General features: G+C 42.8%; 1 protein-coding gene and 1 long non-coding RNA gene across 15 annotated transcripts in view; one reads left to right on the top strand and one right to left on the bottom strand.

Moving 5' to 3' along the window:
• Positions 1-20,181, top strand: part of BNC1 (basonuclin zinc finger protein 1) — a 329,666-nt gene that overhangs the window by 195,946 nt on the left and 113,539 nt on the right. The gene's annotated exons all lie outside the window — the stretch shown is intronic.
• LOC141083950 (uncharacterized) lies at positions 1,960-6,309 on the bottom strand. The gene is made up of 2 exons (XR_012230863.1): positions 6,139-6,309; positions 1,960-2,338 (listed from the first exon to the last, which is right to left on the bottom strand). It is a non-coding gene; the product is annotated as an uncharacterized lncRNA (long non-coding RNA).

Genomic DNA, 20,181 nt, shown 5'->3' with positions numbered 1-20,181 from the left:
TTCCATGTCTTTTTCTGCAGCTATGGTTCCAGGCAGATTTTTTTCCTTGGTGGCCTTTGCACCCATGACACCAGCGCTGCAAAACAGCAGTCCTAGCTACTGAGTCATCACTGTGCTGCCATATATATTTAATATTTTCCAACTTTTGCACAAAATGTACCCATAATTTATTTTTTCTCTTTCGTTATTGTTGAATACAACTTTTGCTGTATAAGTTGTAATATAGCACCATTTTTCCATCATGCTGTCAGAAGTGCAACACTTGTAAAACATTTTCTTACTCTGGCCTCACTAATGTAGAAAATACTCCCAGCAGCAGCAAACACACTCCATCTATACAGCGCACATAATATATCCTCTAGCAGTACCACAGTCCACTCTATTCTACCTCCTTAGCAGCCCCAAATACCGCAGGGCAGCACAAAACACCTCCCTCCCTGGCAATATGTACAAAACAAATCAATTAAAGTGCATCATTTGTAATGGTTGGGGTTAGGCTGTGTTAACATTACATTAGAAGTCTACTGATTAGGTAGAAAAATATTTAGAATTGAGAGTCCTCAGTAGTCAATTCTAAATCTATTTCTATCCACTGGCCAACACGGTACAAATATATATATATATATATATATATATATATATATATATATATATATATATATATATATAAAAATCAAGAAAAAAGGGCAGCACTACCAAAATAATACAGCAGGTGCAAAACCTATTCAGCAGTGTCCAAACAGCCAAAATGACAAAAGGAAAAAAAAATAGGCAGCACTCAAATTAAATGTGAAAAAAGTGGATACTTTACTGATCCTCAGATGGCAATGTTTCAACGGTGACCCGTCTTTGGCTTGACAAAGACGGGTCACCGTTGAAACGTTGCCATCTGAGGATCAGTAAAGTATCCACTTTTTTCACATTTAATTTGAGTGCTGCCTATTTTTTTTCATATATATATATATATATATATATATATATATATATATATATATATATATATATATATATATATATATTACACACAGTATATATCTCTTTCCTGTATCAATACTGATTAGGACTAGGTAAAGATCAATCAGTTCCTCCAATGTGTACCTTTTAAATAGAAAAAAGCTGCATCATAACTTAAAAATATAGTTGTCTTGTTTTTTTCAGTGAAATTATAGCATACATTATTCTTTTTTTTTAGTCTGCCTATAGGTATGGTCCGATTTTTTTTTTTTTTTTTTTTTTTTTTTTTTTTTTTCTGAGATCTTCATTTAATGCACAAAACTATGTAAGCATTTTAGAAAATTAATATTTTTACAGGGATAATAAGCGTCATGATGTTCTAAAACACCAAGCCAAAACCTTGGAAGCATATAACTTAATTTCTGAGACTCCTCTTAAAACACATTCCTAGAAATAGTTCTACTGCAGCAGTGTAAGAACAAGCTGGGTTTGTCTGATGATGAATACCATTTTGCCTCCCTCAGATGTCCACTTCTGCAGAACCACTTGGGAAGCAGCCACGTCAATCAAAAAATTGTAAGAATTCCTCATAATCTTAAGGGACTTGGACTAGAGAGATTGACAACACATGTTCCCAGTAGGTTCTGCCATGCAGTTTTCCAGCCATATGTGAATGTGTGTGGCCCATTTAGTCTTGTCTAATTTTTTTTTTCTTGTAACCACTAACCAACATGTGTCTAGTCTGCACGTGGAATCTGCCTTCCCAATATATTTCTTATTCACTACCAATTTTCTCTTATGATTCAGTTAATTTGTAAAACCATCCTTTATAAATGGCCAAAGCGTATGTAAAATAGTTTAAAAAATATATTTACAGAGGGCGAATTAAGCATTAAACACGTCACCAATTTGCTAAGTAAATTTCTATAGGTGCTATTGACATTTACGTAATTCTCAACAGATGTCTGTAACAACCCATCCAAACCATACAAAGAAATAAAACCATATATTAAATTGTTTAATAATGAGAAATAACCCTGGAAAAAGTATTAAACACGCTTACTGAAATTTATATAATACTTTATACAAAAGTCTTTGTTGGTGATGACATATTCAAGTTGTCTCCCGTATGGAGAAACTAGTTACATGCATTGCTCAGGTGTGATTTTGTTCCATTCTTCCACACAAACTCTCTTCAAATCCTGAAGGTTCTTTGGGATCCTTCTATGAACTCTGAGCTTTAGTTCCATAAATTTTCTTTTGGATTCCGGTCAGGTGATTGCCTGGACCATTTTCTTTCTCTGAAATCAATTGACAGTTTTCTTGGCTGTGTTAGGGATCATTGTTTTGCAGAAATGTCTACCCTCATTTCATCTGCATCGTCCTGGTAGATGAGAGAAAATTTTTATCAATAATGTCTCGGTATAGTTGTCCATTCATCCTTCCTTCAATTATATGAAGTTTGCCGGTGTCGTATGCTGAAAAAACGCCCCACACCATGATGTTCGCACCTTCAAACTTCTTTATTGGTATGGTGTTTTTGGGGTGATGTGCAGTGACTTTTGACCTCCAAAGATAGTGTTTATTATGGCATAATAAATAATATATAATAATAAATTTTATTTTTATAGCGCCGACATATTCCGCAGCACTTTATGGCACTTTATGGCATCCAAAGAGTTAAATTTTGGTCTCCTCCTACAAGACTGTATTCTCCAAGTATTTCACAGGCTTGTCTATATGTTGTTGAGCAAACTTTAAACACACTTAAAACAAGCTTTTTGTCCAGCAATGGAGTCCTGCAGGGTGTACGTGCATATAGGGCATGAAGGTTGAGTGCATTACTAAACCTTAACCCCTTAACGACCGCCGATACGCCTTTTATCGGCGGTAATTAAGGGTACTAAAGCCACAGTGCCGTTAATTCACGGCGCTGTGGAGAAAGTGAATAGCGCCCCCCAGTGTTGCATCTTCTGCGGGGTCTCGGCTGCCAGGGGTAGCCGAGACCCCAGAGAACATGAATCGGTCGTTTTTTACCGACCCCGCTTTTGCGATCGCCGTTATTAACCCTATAACGGCGACCGCAAAGAAAAGAAAGCCACGATTGTGCATTAAATTTCTCTTTCCTCTGATGTGATCACACATCAGAGGAGAGAGAAAGAGGGTCCCCGTTCACTCCCCGGTACCTCTCTGTGGTCCTCTGTCCCCTCCCGGTGATCCTGCGTCCCGCCGACGTCCTCCGATGGGTGCCGCCATCTTGGATCCGGAGAAAATGGCAGGCGCATGCGCAGTGCGCCTGCCAGGAATCTGCAGGCTCCGGCTGGCAGATTCCATTCATTCATTTTGATCACGATGATAAACTATCATCGTGATCAAAATAAACAAAATAGTACATTATCCCCCCCGTTTATCACCCCCTTAGTTAGGCCAACATAACGAAATAAAGAAAATATTTTTTTTCAGTTTTCCATTAGGGTTAGGGTTGGGCTAGGGTTAGGGTTGGACTAGGGATAGGGTTAGGGCTAGGGCTCGGGTTAGGGCTAGGGTTAGAATTAGGGTTAGGGCGAACTAGGATTAGGGTTAGAATTAGGATTAGGGTTGGGATTAAGGTTAGGGTTGGGATTAGGGGTGTGTTGGGGTTAGGGTTGGAGCAAGAATTGAGGGGTTTCCACTATTTACCAACTTTGGGGGTCTAAAAATTGGGTCTAAAAAATCACTTTTGTGGAAATAAAAAAGACTTTATTTTCACGGCTCTACGTTATAAACTTCTGTGAAGCACTTGAAGGTTCAAAGTGCTCACCACACATCTAGATAAGTTCCCTAATGGGTCTAGTTTCCAAAATGGGGTCACTTGTTGGAGGTTTCCACTGTTTAGGCCCATCAGGGGCTCTGCAAACGCAACATGATGCCCGCAAACCATTCCATCAAAGTCTGCATTCCAAAATGGCACTCCTTCCCTTCCAAGCTCTCCCATGTGCCCAAACAGTGGTTCCCCCCCACATAAGGGGTATCAGCGTACTCAGAACAAATTGCACAATAACTGTGGGGGTATGATTTCTCCTGTTACCCTTGTAAAAATAAAAATTTGGGGGTGAAAAGATAATTTTTGTGGAAAAAAATGGATTTCTTATTTTCACGGCTCTACGTTATAAACTTCTGTGAAGCACTTGAAGGTTCAAAGTGCTCACCACACATCTAGATAAGTTCCTTAATGGGTCTAGTTTCCAAAATGGGGTCACTTGTTGGGGGTTTCCACTGTCAGGCACATTAAGGGCTCTCCGAACGCAACATGGCATCCGATCTCAATTCCAGCCAATTCTGCGCTGAAAAAGTCAAATGGCGCTCCATCCCTTGCGAGCTCTGCCGTGTGCTGAAAAAGTGGTTTACCCCCACATATGGGGTATCGGCGTATTTAGGAGAAATTGTACAACAAATTTTGTGGTTGATTTTCTCTTTTAACACTTGTGAAAATAAAAAAAATTGGTTCTGAAGTAAATTTTTTGCAAAAAAAAGTTAAATGTTAATTTTTTCCTTCCACATTGCTTTAGTTCCTGTGAAGCACGTAAAGGGTTAATAAACTTCTTGAATGTGGTTTTGAGTACCTTGAGGGGTCTAGTTTTTAGAATGGTGCCACTTTTCGGTATTTTCTGTCATGTACACCCCTCAAAATGACTTTAAATATGATGTGGTCCCTAAAAAAAAATGGTTTTGTAAATTTTGTTGTAAAAATGAGAAATCGCTGGTCAACTTTTAATCCTTATAACTTCCTAACAAAAAAAAATGTTGCTTCCAAAATTGTGGTGATGTAAAGTAAACATGTGGGAAATGTTATTTATTAAGAAAGTTTTGTGACACATCTCTCTGATTTAAGGGCATAAAAATTTAAAGTTTTAAAATTGCAAAATTTTCAAAATTTTCGCCATATTTCCATTTTTTTCATAAATAAACACAAGACTTATCGAAGAAATTTTATCACTAACATGAAGTACAATATTTCACAAAAAAACATTCTCCGAATCAGCGAGATCCTTTAAAGCGTTCCAGAGTTATAACCTCATAAAGGGACAGTGGTCAGAATTGTAAAAATTGGCCTGGTCATTAAGCTGCAAACTGGCTCTGTCGCTAAGGCCTCTTTCACACTTCAGTTTTTTGCATCAGTTATAATCCGCCAAAAAGGCGGACAAGCGGATCCGTTCTCAACTGATGTGAACGGATGGCACAGGATCCGTTTTCAGACGGATCCTGAAAAGGAAGAAATTTAAAGGAATCGCTGGCCGGGAAGAGGAGAGAGAGAGAGAGAGAGAGAGAGAGAGAGAGAGAGAGAGAGAGAGAGAGAGATTTTTTGTCCGGCACCCAGAAAGAAATTCGGGTTAAATCAGTGTTTGCAGGATCCGCCAGAGAAAAAAACCTTACAAGCTCCGTTTTGAAATTTTTGAGGATGGTGACGGACAGCAACTTTTGGCGGATCCTCACAAAAAACGGATGCAACGGACAGCAATCCGTCACAATCCGCCATTAATGCAAGTCAATGGGAAAAAAACGGATCCTCAAAAAAAATTTGAGGATCCGTTTTTTTTCAAAACCTGGCGGATTGTGACTGATTGTAAAAAACGGAAGTGTGAAAGAGGCCTAAGGTGTTAAGCTGGAACTGTGTATGGATGTTGCTATGTAATACAGGGTGGCATCTTAATTTATTTTTTTCCCAAAGGCAGAACCTTTGTTATCCAAAGGTTGTGAATGTTATTGCAGCTAAACCACATTAATTTGAATTGGGCTGCAATATCAAACTTCACACTTGGACAGGAGTGGCACTAATCTTTTTTTTTTCTTTAAATCCAAGTGGCTTTCAAGAGAGATCAACATCAGAAGTCTATGCCATTTTACAGCAATGTAATCTAAGTCCGTCTTAATCAATAGAGAACTTATTCAGAGTATTTGAAGTGGTTATTGATTTGGATTTTGGAGTAGAATCCACAACAAAATTCACGTGAAGAAAACTGTGTGAACATTCCCTTGAAGTATAATACCGTGACATTAAGGATAGGACAATGCTTAAATATGCTACAAATCGCACATAAATGAGCTGTGAATGGTTTTACTAGTTGTAACACACTTTTCATAAAAGATTTGTAGTTACGCGTGTTGTTTGCGATCTGTGACTCAGCCTAGCTATTAATCGCCTACCTTTGGATCCAACAAGGAGTTGTGCATCTTCCTGATTCTGTTATTCGTCGGGTTACCATGGTGATATTAAAGTTTCAGACCTTATTGGTCGACTTGTGTGGCGGCATACCACCTGAGTATTTAGGTACTTGGCATCCCCATCACTGTCGACTCCTTGTGACATCTCTGTATTAACTTCCTGAAAAAAAAAAAAAAGCACTGCTGCTGAGTCAACTGTAATGTGCCAGTTCTCCTTGGACTTTGTGACAAACTCCACTCTACTGCTGAGTCTACTTAGGCCGGTTTCACATTTGCGCTTCAGCCCCGCCCCTGCCGTGCCTCTGGCGGTAGCTCCGCCTCCGGGCGCATGACACTGCATGCGTCATGCGTCCCCTATCTTTATCACTGAGGACCCAGGCCGTGTGCAGTATGCGTCCCCTATCTTTATCACTGAGGACGCAGGCCGTGCGCAGTATGCGTTTGGCGGCGCCTGCGTCCTTTTGACGGTGCACCGAGCGCAACCAAATTGCAACAGGTTGCGTTTGGTGCTGGTTGGCGCACCGTCAAAAGGATGCAGGCGCCGCCAAACGCATACTGCGCACGGCCTGCGTCCTCAGTGATACACGTGATGCATGCAGCGTCATGCGCCCGGAGGCGGAGCTACCGCCGGAGGCACAGCAGGGGCAGGACTTAGCGGCTGCCGTGCACAGGCCGGCCCTGCGCCCTGAAGCGCAAATGTGAAAACGGCCATAGTCTGTCTACTCAATCTGCTCTAAAAATAGTTTTTCATTAATATCTATATATTTTTATATATTCTATTTTTAAGCTTTTTCCTTATATTACAATTTGGAAATAAAAAATAAGTAATTTAATCCTTCGAAAGGAAGAAGACTTCTAATAACCAAACAGCACCAAAAATACTGTTTTTCATGGCCCATTTCTGCATTGGACTCTCTGACAAATTCAGCTTATACACTGTGTAAACTCTTCCTTTCCACTTTGAGTTCTGCATTGGATTCTGCTACAAACTCAGCTCAACTACATTTCCTAATCAACCATATCTTTTACTTTCTGGATTATAAATCTGTTGCTATTACTTTCACTCTGCTTCATCAGTTCCTATGGTTCCAGTTTTGCTCCTCCTGCCGTACAGTCTTCGTTCCATCTGCGTCATCCTGCTGCACCAACTCGGTCAGTGTTAAGTAACAGCTACTTATGCAGACATGGGCCTCAAGGACCTACCTCACCATGTGAGGCATAACACAAGTAGGTTGTGGTCTCACGAAGAACTACTATATTCTTATTATTTAAGATGCTACAACATAATCTTGTAATCTTAGTGTTGTACGACCATAGTTCTCATGCTGCCTCAGCCTTCCTGCACTCAAATTTTGGTTTTAATCTTAACATTATGTGGAGCTACCTGGGATGCTGACATATAGAATAAAATTTGGAAACGTCATACTCTACAGCTACAAATTGCCCTGCCAAGCCCTGAACACCTGTGCGTGTCACAATGCCAGAATGTCCCTACTGTTATTAATTTGTATGTGTGCCCGTAAGCTTCATCTTCTAAAATGCTTCCTGAATGAGAGGCTGCTCTATTGAGAATGACTGACTGTATTGTTGAGAAGCTCACATGTATTACAACAATCTACATTCTTCAATGCCTTTGGGAACATTGTTCTATCTTAGCATTTAAAATGCTTTTTTTTGTGAGGCCCAGTTTTTTTTTGTGTGTGTGTAGAATTGCACTTTAGTGTGACAATCTTCCTTAAACTTTTAAAAATGAAAGTATGTATTATATTTTTGTGCCTCCCTGCCCTAGTTTCACCTAAACACTTGGGGTGAATGTGTAGGAACAGACCTAAAATGGTGCAATATGATCCTTTTCCATGCAATCTCCTTCATTAGAGAGTTGCTGATGGGAGCTGTCACTCAACAGCTGCAAACGCACAACTCAAAGACGGCCACCTGTAGACACTTCTACTACAAGTACCGAACTTCAAGTCCACGTATCGGCTGAAGGGGGGAGGTCACTGCTCTATTGGAATTTTTTGGCAATGCAAGGGAAAATTAGACCAGATTGTAAATCTAAATTTCTGTGTGACGATATATAGTATGTCAAATGAAAAAGTATGTGTTTTTCTTGTTTTTTATTAAAAAAAAGAAAAATAATGCCACAATATAGTATAATATAGGCTGTTCTGGGATGGTGACTATATTAGAAAATGCATTCATGTAAGGGCAGAGTTTTGTTAGCGTTTTTGCTTTTATAAAGACTGGCATCATCTTAATTGTTTAAATAAATTGGAAAAAAAAAAAGCACAAAAAAACAAAAAAAAAACAAATTTAGAAAAAGATGTTTCAGGTTTTCAAAACGTCAAAGGAGCAAGTCCTGTGGCATCTTCTGCGTTAAAAACTGGCAACTGGCATTTTTGACTGCTAGAAAAGGACACAATGTGAACATACCCTTAGTTTCTTTGCCTGTGGCTTACTGAATTATAAAATGTGTACTTAAAATACCAAACTATCTACTCCAAAGTGTATAATTACGTTACAGTTGTTCTAGTAGTTTGTGTTAGAAAAAAATGGTGACCTTGTGGCAGGGCTGCCACTAGGAATTTCGGGGCCCCATACTGGCAAAATTTATGGGGGCCCCCCTTGAGACTCCGCCCAGGCTCCACCCCCAGCTCCGCCTCCACCCTAGCTCCTCCTCCACCATGCGAACCTTCCAAAATCCCTCCGCCCTTTCTTGGAAAAACTTCACTTCTACACCACACCCTCACCAATCTCACATCAACACCATATCACATACATAGCCATCAGCTTTAGTTTTGACCAAAAGATTTTTTAAGCCTGCCACCATGACAAGGTAGACTCTATTGACAGGGCCCTACTCTACTCTAACCTATTAAACATTTGGTAACTTTTTTTAACCATTATTGTGCATCCATCTTCAGACAATGACCAGATGATACTGAGTCAGTGCCCATCTAACTCTAACATACTCCAGCAAGGTGGCAAAGGCAGTACCTTATATTAGGTTGGTCACATATTAAGTCAATGTAATTGTACCCCCCATGAGACCCCCAGATTCTGTTCCCTCTCCCGTCATGGCTCTTTGGGCACCGCCACCATGCCACCGGAGACGGAGACATCGGAGAGAGTCAGAGACAGACAGTCTACTCACCCTGCTCGCTTGCCGCCTCGTGACTGGTCTGCCAGTGCCTACCGTCTGCGCCTCGCCATCCACCGTCCCGCTGCCGTCCACGGTCACCATCTTCTGCTCCCAGCCTGGTCCCACCACATGGCACGCTGGCACAGCCTATGGGTGATGGTCACACAAAATCCCTCATGCTCCGTTCAAACATGGCTTTAGGACCCCAACTTCTCAGAAAAGGGCTTTTGGCTGCCAGGTATGTAAGGTGTATGTGCACCCCAAAACATGAGATCGCAGATATCAGCACTTCAGACCAGACATGCTTCTGTAGACACGGACTGTGCTAACAAATCGCCAGTGATCAGCACTGACACTGGTATCCGAGGTCCCAGCGGTCAAAGATGACAAGATGAGAATGGAGGGGCTGCCATGTCCCTGACTAATATGTCCCCACTGCTACAGATCTGATAGTGAACTGCCAATCAGATCAATTTACCTGAATGACATTGACATAGGGGAACTGGAAAATCCCCAATGTTCAGCACTAGACCTGTAGTGAGGGTCAGCCCTAAGAGTAAGCGCACGAGCAGCACATTCAATGTGGACTTTCCGCAACAAAATCATGTGGCACGTGTGGATCTTGTCACATACAAGTGACACACTGTGGATTTTAAAATGCACATTTGAGTGGGAATCTCCCACTCATTTGTATTTCCTCACACATTTCCTGGAGGAATAGAAATGCATATTTATAAGTATCTAATGGTCCCAGGACTGCGCTTTATGTTACATTACCATCACAAATCTGTTCTGTCAAAACCCTGCAAAAGAGCCCTGACCCTAAAAATGGCACAGAGTGGACTGAGAACCAGTGGGACTATAAAGCCCCCAGTCAATTTTACACTGCAGACTTCTCCGCTGCCTTGCACATTGTGAGAATAGAGCAGGTGACTTTATAAGAGTTGTCAAAAGGTGACCCCAAAAAATCCCTGAGGTAAGAAAAGACTAGATAATATTACCCCCTCCCCTATGTCTGACTCTGAACCCTTCAGCTAGTGCAGGGGAGGGAGAGGACTGGGGGGCTTTATTTACTGTATTGGGAGTCATCTGGGGACAAGTGAAAGACCCCTAGAAGATGACATCTCATGCACATAGGGCAACCTGAAACAGTAGGGTAAGTGGGAAGAAGCCGGCTCTGCAGCAGAGAATATAGGGCAGGTGGGTGGGAGTCTGCCCCTGTGGGGTACAACACGGGGATGTACCCTAAGGCTCCCAACCCCACAATGGCACTGCAGCCCCTCAGGGGGAGACAGGTTTATTGAGCTGGACGGAACCGCTGCCCCACAGAGCCTTGCTCTCCCAGCATGAGAGCCGCAGTCATATCGCAGCTGCTGCAGAACTCCTATCTGAAGCGCGGTTTCCCTTATCCCCTTCACACGGCCATAAGCGCCCGCCGACGACGTTGCATAATAACTTTCTAATGGGCCCCCAATGCCAAAATGCACAAGCGGCTCTGTACACCTCGTACACACGGCTCCGCTCCGTACACCTCGTACAGACACGGCTCCGCTCCGTACACCTCGTACACGCGCGGCTCCGCTCCGTACACCTCGTACACGCGCAGCTCCTCTCCGTACTCCTCGTACATGCGCGGCTCCTCTCCGCACACCTCGTACACATGCGGCTCCGCTCCGTACACCTCGTACACGCGCGGCTCCGCTCCGTACACCTCGTACACGCGCGGCTCCTCTCCGCTCACCTCGTACACGCGCGGCTCCGCTCCGTACACCTCGTACACGCGCGGCTCCGCTCCGTACACCTCGTACACATGCGGCTCCGCTCCGTACACCTCGTACACGCGCGGCTCCGCTCCGTACACCTCGTACACGCGCGGCTCCTCTCCGCTCACCTCGTACACGCGCGGCTCCGCTCCGTACACCTCGTACACGCGCGGCTCCGCTCCGTACACCTCGTACACGCGCGGCTCCTCTACGCACACCTCGTACACGCGCGGCTCCGCTCCGTACACCTCTTACACGCGCGGCTCCGCTCCGTACACCTCTTATACGCGCGGCTCCGCTCCGTACACCTCTTACACGCGCGGCTCCGCTCCGTACACCTCTTACACGTGCGGCTCCGCTCCGTACACGCGCGGCTCCGCTCCGTACACCTCTTACACGCGCGGCTCCGCTCCGTACACCTCTTACACGCGCGGCTCCGCTCCGTACACCTTACACGCGCGGCTCCGCTCCGTACACCTCTTACACGCGCGGCTCCGCTCCGTACACCTCTTACACGCGCGGCTCCGCTCCGTACACCTCTTACACGCGCGGCTCCGCTCCGTACACCTCTTACACGCGCGGCTCCGCTCCGTACACCTCTTACACGCGCGGCTCCGCTCCGTACTCCTCTTACACGCGCGGCTCCTCTCCGTACTCCTCTTACACGCGCGGCTCCTCTCCGTACTCCTCTAACACGCGCGGCTCATCTCCGTACTCCTCTTACACGCGCAACTCCGCTTCGTACTCCTCGTACACACACGGCTCCGCTCCGTACACCTCGTACACGTACGGCTCCGCTCCGTACACCTCGTACACGTACGGCTCCGCTCCGTACTCCTCGTACACACACGGCTTCGCTCCGTACTCCTCGTACACACACGGATCCGCCTCGTACACACACAGCTCTGCTACATCCACCCTGTAAACCCCTCCTGAACCCACACAGAAACTTTACCTCATCCAGCAGTACACCATGACAACCAGCATAGCAGAGTCCTGCAGACATGAGGCCCCTGATCATGTGACCCCTGACTCCACCCCTCCTGTGACCTCATCACAGGTCCTGTGCGCACACAGCAGACGGAGCTGGAGGAGCCTGAACAAAACGTAGGGGGGCCCGGGGCCGAGCGTGGACCGGGCTGCCATTGTTCTCAGGCGCCGGGCGGGCACCGGGCCCCCCTAATCACCGGGGTCCCCGCACAGAAACTTTACCTCATCCAGCAGTACACGACAACAAGCACAGCAGAGTCCTAAATACGTCCAGGGCCCTGATCATGTGACACCGGACTCCTCCCATCTTGTGACCTCATCACAGGTCCTGTGCGCACACAGCAGACAGAGCTCGGGCTGCCAGTGTGCTCGGGCACCGGGCGGGCCCCCCCAAATCACTGGGGCCCCATACACTTGTAAGGGCTGTCATGCCCTGATGGCGGCCCTGCCTTGTGGGTTTATGCACCTAAATGAATAGGCTGGCACAGTGGCTCAGTGGTTGGCACTGCAGCCTTGCAGCGCTGGAGTCCTGGGTTCAAATGCCACCAAGGAAACCATCTGCAAGGAGTTTGTGTGGGTTTCCTCTGGGTTCCCCAGTTTCCTCCCACACTCCAAAAACATACTGATAGGGAATTTAGATTGTGAGCCCCATCAGGGACACTGCCAATAACGTCTGTAAAGCGCTGTGGAATTAATGGCACTGTATAAATGAGATAAATAAACTAGCACAACCTTCAGTAATTTCAGCAGAGTTCACATATGTCTGAAGCTGGATGGGTTTATTTTTCTGTTACAATGCATTTTGAAATAGAAGAATGAGAGAAGATTTTAGCCTTCTTTGTTACAAATAGTCACATAGTGGCTTTAAAGGAGTTGTCCACTCCCTAGGAAATCTTACAATTATGCGATTTGCTTAGTAGTTATCATGTGACATCTAGAGTCTGTCTGTTTTAAAAAAATACCATTGACTCAAAACAACACTCTTTAAATTGGAGATGCTTCCTGGCCAGTTTTGGACTAATCCTTGGATTATCATTTTATATTAATAACAGTAACCCTGTGTATTATTTTTACAAGGGACTTAACTAACCCATTTTTTTATCTATTTACTCGCTGGGGTATTATTAAATCCTGTAACTTTATGGTTCGGACAGTACAGTTTTGCGTTTGAAGCTTCCAAACTCTACAGAGAATATAGGGGTCATTTTGCAGAAATTGGACTTCTTTTAACTAAAGCAAATCCTTGCTTTGGTTTTCATTGAACCATTTACACAATCTAATATATAAAGCTCAATGTATGTGTGCATGTCCGGGATTGGTATCTGCACCGTCGCAGCTACAGCCACAAAATTTTGCACAGTCACACGTCTAGACCCCGAGAGTGTCATAGGCTATGTTGTGAGGTGAAATTTTAACCCCGTGCATTCCAATTCACCAAAAAATTTTGCCCCTAGGTACATAATGGGAAAAAAGTGTATGCATGTACTGTATGTGTGTATGTCCGGGATTGGCATCTGTACCGTCACAGCTACAGCCACAAAATTTTGCACAGTCACATCTGGACCCCGAGAGCGTCATAGGCTATGTTGTGAGGCAAAATTTTAACACACAGGATAGGATTAGATACACGACTCAGCAGTCAGTATCACACAGGATAGGATTAGATACACGGCTGAGCAGTCAGTAACACACATGATAGGATTAGGTACACAGATCAGCAGTCAGTATCACACAGGATAGGGTTAGATACACAGCTCAGCAGACGGTATCATACAGGATAGGATTAGATACACTGCTCAGCAGTCAGTATCACACAGGACCGGATTAGATACACGGCTAAGCAGTCAGTAGCACACGATAGGATTAGATGCACAGCTCAGCAGAAAGTATCACACAGGAGAGGATTAGGTACACAGCTCAGCAGACATTATCACACAGGATAGGGTTAGATACACAGCTCAGAAACAGGATGTGCCAAAGGAGAGGACATTTTCCTTCCAAGAATTCCACTCATTCCATCTGATTTGTTTTTTGATTTTAAACGCCTCCAGTTTCCAGTTCAACTGCTATTTGCAATGTCCATTAACAATGCTCAGGGACAGTCCTTGAAAGTAGTAGGGATCGATTTGCAATCTCCATGCTTTTCTCATGATCAATTTTACGTGGTCTGTTCAAGAGTTGGAACTGCCAAAAATCTGTTCATCTTTGCACCGAAAGGAAAAACCAAAAATCTTGAATGAGTTGAAAAGAAAATACTATCAATACTTGGGTAATCGTTTAGTTAATTTGTGTTGCAAATCTGTAGTGTTGAATATATGATGTGAAATGTTTTTATGTACAATATAATCATTATAATTTGTTATAGCTAACCACAGTTGGTTACTATGCCCAGGCAACACCGGGCTCTTCAGCTAGTATATTTATATAACGATAATATATCCCTACCTTAGCCTTGTTTTCTCTAAGGTAAATAGGTTTTCTATTTGAAAACATATCTTCATATGTGAAAAAGCATATTGGTGCTGGACTCACTTTGTTTGTTGTTGCTCCAATGCTAATATAGATGGATGCCGCTTGTCAGGTTTGCTGCGAACAAGCAATCTTCATAACTGAGATCTTCCATACCTTTTCACATGTATGATGTTCATGGTCATATGCTTATGAAACTGTTCAGATCAGGAAACCTGCAACCGTTCTGGACATTGCAATCCGTGTTTGGATCATAACTCTTGGAAGCATGAAACAGGCCTTTTTAGAACTTTTCCCATCTAACAACCTTTTTATGAACTAGTGGCTAATAATGTACTGTCTGCTGTATATGTGGTTGCACCAAGAGGAGTAAATGATTTTTTTAGAAACCATGTTTTTCCTGGTACAAGCAAAAGGCCCCATTTAATCAAAACCAGCATGATCAATGCCAGGGGTGTTCTGGAGTCAGATGCTCCTGATTCATTGAGGTACATACATCTTAATGCATCAGTCGTGTCTGAAAAGAGGCATGTACCTCCGTGTGTCTCTCCACAAATCTTACTGAAACATGAAGGAACACCAGAGTTCATCATGAATTAGATGAGCTGTGGCGTCACGCCTCCATTCATCTCCAACCATTTTGGCAGGGTTGGGCAAAGCTGGAGTGAAACTGTCAAGTCGCAATTTTATCAAAAATTTTGTCAAAGCACTTTTGGGTAAAATAGTTTCATGATTCAGGGCCTTTGCTTTTTGACTGTTGAAACAGATATCTGGCATTGCATACAGTAATTTATTTTAACGATTTCTTTTCCTGTGGCAGCTCCTTTGCAAGTGTATTTTACTCTACTGTATACTCCGAAGTCACTTAGAAGCTGCCTGAAAAAATGAGCATGTCATTTATTTTAACCTCTTAAGGGTTTTCAAACTCTGAATCCATTAAAAGTGACGTAAGATGAAACCTGTACACAGCAATGTCGTTTTCACATTGCTGTGCACTTTAATTTTAGTTTACTTTTCTATTTTTTATTGGTCCCTTTTTTTGGGGGAGGGGGTTTTGGTGGCGATCCCTTGCACAAGATGTCACATGCACATAGCCTTACTCATGCTTTTGGTAATAAATGCATACAAATGTGACCTGTTGAATGTGTAAGCCAATATTTGTCCAATAAATGTAATTATAATCTTGGGTGCTTATGGAAGGGAATCACATTCTCCTAAGCTGCTGATGTAACTGAAGTAATGGATAGCTGTGATAACTGTTGCCAATTCTCAGCAAAATAAATGAAAGCTTGTAGGTACACATTGCATGGTCAGGTGTACACCAGGCATTTCCTTTGTGCATGCTGTGTAATGTCATGGAAAACTAAATGTTTATTTTTAAGCAAACAGTTGTCACAAAAATTACATGTGAATAAAAGTAGACCACTGATTTCTAAATGCAGCTAACCTTGCAAACTTGGTAGACATTGAAGGCCGTTACCATAACATGAAATTCAGGGCCTCATAAGTTTCCATTAATGAGATTTCCCTGGTTTTTATACAAGTTGTCTGTCATATGATCAAAAATGTTAGTTTCTATCGGTGAAAAAAAGCCCAACCTTCCTCTCCCCAAAAACGTAGCATCCAACTATGCCAAGTGTTCTGTGTTTGGCATCTGTGTTATCTAAGAAAACAATTGTAACATCAAGTGATCTTCACGGTGCCATAGAAGGAATAAAGGAATCCACATGATCTGTTGACAGAAATTCTTGGCTAATATAAATGAATTTAAGTCTCCTAGTCCAGATGTATTACATCCTAGGGTAATGAAAGTGTAAGAGGAAATTGCAGAATCCCTAGCCAGAATCTTTGAAAAATCCTTTAAAACAGGGGAAGTTCCAGAAGATTGGAGAGGGCAAGTGTTGTCCCTATCTTCAAAAAAGGAAAGAAGATTGAACCAGGAAATTACAGGCCAATGAGCCTTACTTCTATACCAGAAAAGATCTTTGAACAAATTATTAAACAGAATGTATGTAAGTACTTGGATAAAAATAAAGTAATTAACCAGAGCCAGCATGGGTTTGAAGCAAACAACAAGTCGTAACAGACTTATTTAATTTTCTTCTCTGATGGAATCACTGACGGGGTGGGTCAGGGAAATGCGGTAGATAATAGTCTATCTCGAATTTAGCAAAGCATTTGATAAAGTATCTCATATTATCCTTATTGAAAAAATGACCAAGCGTGGGATTGACAAGGCTACGGTTAGTTGGATTCATAAGTGGCTCAGTGATCATACTCAAAGTGGTAATAAATAGTTGCACATCCAATTGGAAGAGTGTTTTAAGTGGGCCACCTCAAGGCTCTGTCCTGGCCCCAGTGTTGTTCAATATTTTTATAAATGATCTAGATAAGGCAACTGAAGGTAAAGTAATCAAATTTGCAGACAGTTCAAAGCTAGGAGGGATAGTAAACACTAGAGAAGACAGAGAAAGGCTTTAGAAGGATCTAGATAAGTTTGAACAATGGGCATCGACTAATATAATGCTATTTAACAGGAAGAAATGCAAGATTCTACATCTGGGCAAGAAAAACGAAAATTACATCTACAGAATGGGAGTAATAGAACTAAGGATCAGCACGTGTGAAAAAGACTTGGGTATACTAAAAGATCACATACTGCACATAATTCAACAGTGTGATCCAGCAGCAAAAAGGCAAACGCAGTTCTAGGATGTATTAAGAGAAGCATAGAGTCTAGATCACGTGAAGTAATTATCACCCTCTACTACTCCCTTGGTCAGGCCTCATCTGGAATAAGGTGTCCGGTTCTGGGCACCACATTAAAAAAAAAAAAAATGTAAAAACTGGAGCAAGTTCAGGGAAGAGCTACCAGGATGGTGAGCAGACTGCAAAGTATATCCTACGACAAATGGTCAAAGGATCTGGGAATGTTTAGTTTGCAAAAAAGAAGGCTGAGGAGACTTAATAGCTGTCTACAAATATCTGAATGGATGTCATTGTAGAGGGATCGTTCTTATTCTCATTTGCACATGGAAACAAGAGAAGCAATGGAATGAAACTGAAAAGGAGAAGATACAGATTAGATATTAGAAAAAACATTTTTGGCAATGAAGGTGATTGAGTGGAACAGGCTGCCATGAGAGGTGGTGAGTTCTCCGTCAATGGAAGTCTTAAAACAGAGGCTAGACAGACATCTGTTTGAGATGGTTTAGTGAATCCTGCATTGAGCAGGGGGTTGGACACGATGACCCTGGAGGTCTTTCAATTTCGAACATTCTATGGCGTGCAACAATAGCAGGCACGCCGTTAGACCAGTTATATAGAGCAGCATTTCATAAAACTCAACCTTTTTAAAAGCATCCTGTCTGTATTTTGCCTTGATTTCAGATTTATGCAGAGGTTTATTTACTATAGGTTTCTGTTACTATTCCATGTAGTTGTCATAGTTAATTTTCTAAGGACATAAACATTGAAATTAATATGTGTGATTCTTTGATGTATATGGAAGCAGAACAGCCAAATGTGAGCCAGTTTTCCGTAGTCTGCACTAGCACAGCAATGCTTCCTCTGCCCCTGGCATTGAACTAGATGTGACTGTTACTATTCTGCTGGAATGAGCACATGGACACTGCTAATTACCCACACATTAGACTGGCTTTTTTTCCAGGGGTTGTGTCACAAATTAATGAGGGGAGTAGGTGAGAAACATATGGTGCTGTACTGGTCAAATACTTGGTGGTCTAAAATAACATTGCTTTTTATGTTATATCTAAAATTTAAATAGAGCAAGACTGATTTGGTTTTAAGATGACAATTTTCCTTATTTTAGAAACACTTTCTATATCTACAGGATATTTATTGGGGGTTTTTAATTTTAACCCCTTACCTACAAAGGACGTAATATTCCGTCCATGTGACCCTGGACCTAACTACCATGGACGGAATATTACGTCCCAGCGATCAGCGGCGCCCACGTGGTGAGCGCCGCTGATCGCGGCCGGGTGTCAGCTAATTATCATAGCTGACACCCGGCACAATGTGTCAGGGGCAGTCACGGACCACCCCCAACACGTTAACCCCTTGCACACCGCGATCAAACGCGATCGCGGTGTACCGGGGGTTAAAGGGAAGCATCGGCAGGGAGGGGGCTCCCTCCGTGCTTCCCTGAGCCCCCCACGGCAGCGCATTGTGCAGCGCTGCTGCGGAGGGCTCTTTCCCTACAGGCCCCCGGATCCAAGATGGCGACGGGGGCCTGCAGGGAGCTGACTTCCTCACTGCGTGCAAAGCGCCGGCATGAGGAAGTCTGCAGCAGTGCCTGTGACAGATCGCTGATCTGTCACAGTGATCTGTGATGTGACAGATCAGCGATCTGTCACAGGACAGTGATGTCCCACCTGGGACAAGGTAATAAAGTAAAAAAAAAAAAAGTGTTAAAAATAATTTTAAAAAAATCGCTAAATAAATTAGTAAAAAAAAAAAAAAATATTCCCCAATAAATCCATTTTTTCAAAATAAAAAAAACAAAAACAATAAAAGTACACATATTTGGTATCGCCGCGTCCGTAATGACCTGCCCTATAAAACTGTCCCATTAGTTAACCCCTTTAGCGAACCCCTTAAAAAATAAAAATAAAAAACGAAGCAAAAAATAATGATTTATTATAATACCACCGAACAAAAAGTGCAATAACGCGCGATCAAAAAGACGCATATAAATATCCATGGTACCGCTGAAAACGTCATCTTGTCCCGCAAAAAACAAGCCACCATACAGCATCATCCGCAAAAAAATAAAAGTTATAGCTCGCAGAATAAAGCGATACAAAAATAATTATTTTTTATATAAAATTGTTTTCATTGCAAAAAACCGACAAAACATAAAAAAACGACCTAAATGAGGTATCGCTGTAACCGTACTGATCCGAAGAATAAAAACGCTTTATCAATTTTACCGCACGCGGAACGGTGTAAACGCACCCCCCAAAAGAAATTCATGAAACGCTGGTTTTTGTTCATTCTGCGTCCCAAAAATCAGAATAAAAAGCGATCAAAAAATGTCACGTGCCCGAAAATGGTACCAATAAAAACATCAACTCGTCCCGCAAAAAATAAGACCTCACATCACTCGGTGGGTCAAAATACGGAAAAATTATAGCTCACAATGTGGAGATGCAAAAACTATTTTTACAATAAAAAGCGTCTTTTAGCGTGCGACAGCTGCCAAAAATAAAAACCGCCATAAATAGTAAATCAAACCCCCCGATATCACCCCCTTAGTTAGGGAAAAATAATAAAATAAAAAAAATGTATTTATTTCCATTTTCCCGCTAGGGTTAGGGCTAGGGTTAGGGTTAGGGCTAGGGTTAGGGCTAGGGCTAGGGTTAGGGCTCAGATTAGGGTTAGGGGTGTGTTGAGGTTAGGGTTGGAGTTATAATTGGGGGGTTTCCACTGTTTGGGCACATCAGGTGCTCTCCAAAGGCAACATGGCATCTTTTCTCAATTCCAGCCAATTCTGCGATGAAAAAGTCAAATGGTGCTCCTTCCCTTCCAAGCTCTGCCATGCGCCCAAACAGTGTTTTACCCCCACATGTAGGGTATCAGCCTACTCAGGACAAATTACAAAACAACTTTTGGGGTCCAATTTCTCCGGTTACCCTT

Source organism: Dendrobates tinctorius, unplaced genomic scaffold, assembly GCF_039654945.1.
Source record: "Dendrobates tinctorius isolate UK_male_01 unplaced genomic scaffold, ASM3965494v1 ptg000022l, whole genome shotgun sequence".
Taxonomy (NCBI): domain Eukaryota; kingdom Metazoa; phylum Chordata; class Amphibia; order Anura; family Dendrobatidae; genus Dendrobates; species Dendrobates tinctorius.
This window is presented reverse-complemented; position numbering and strand designations above follow the sequence as displayed.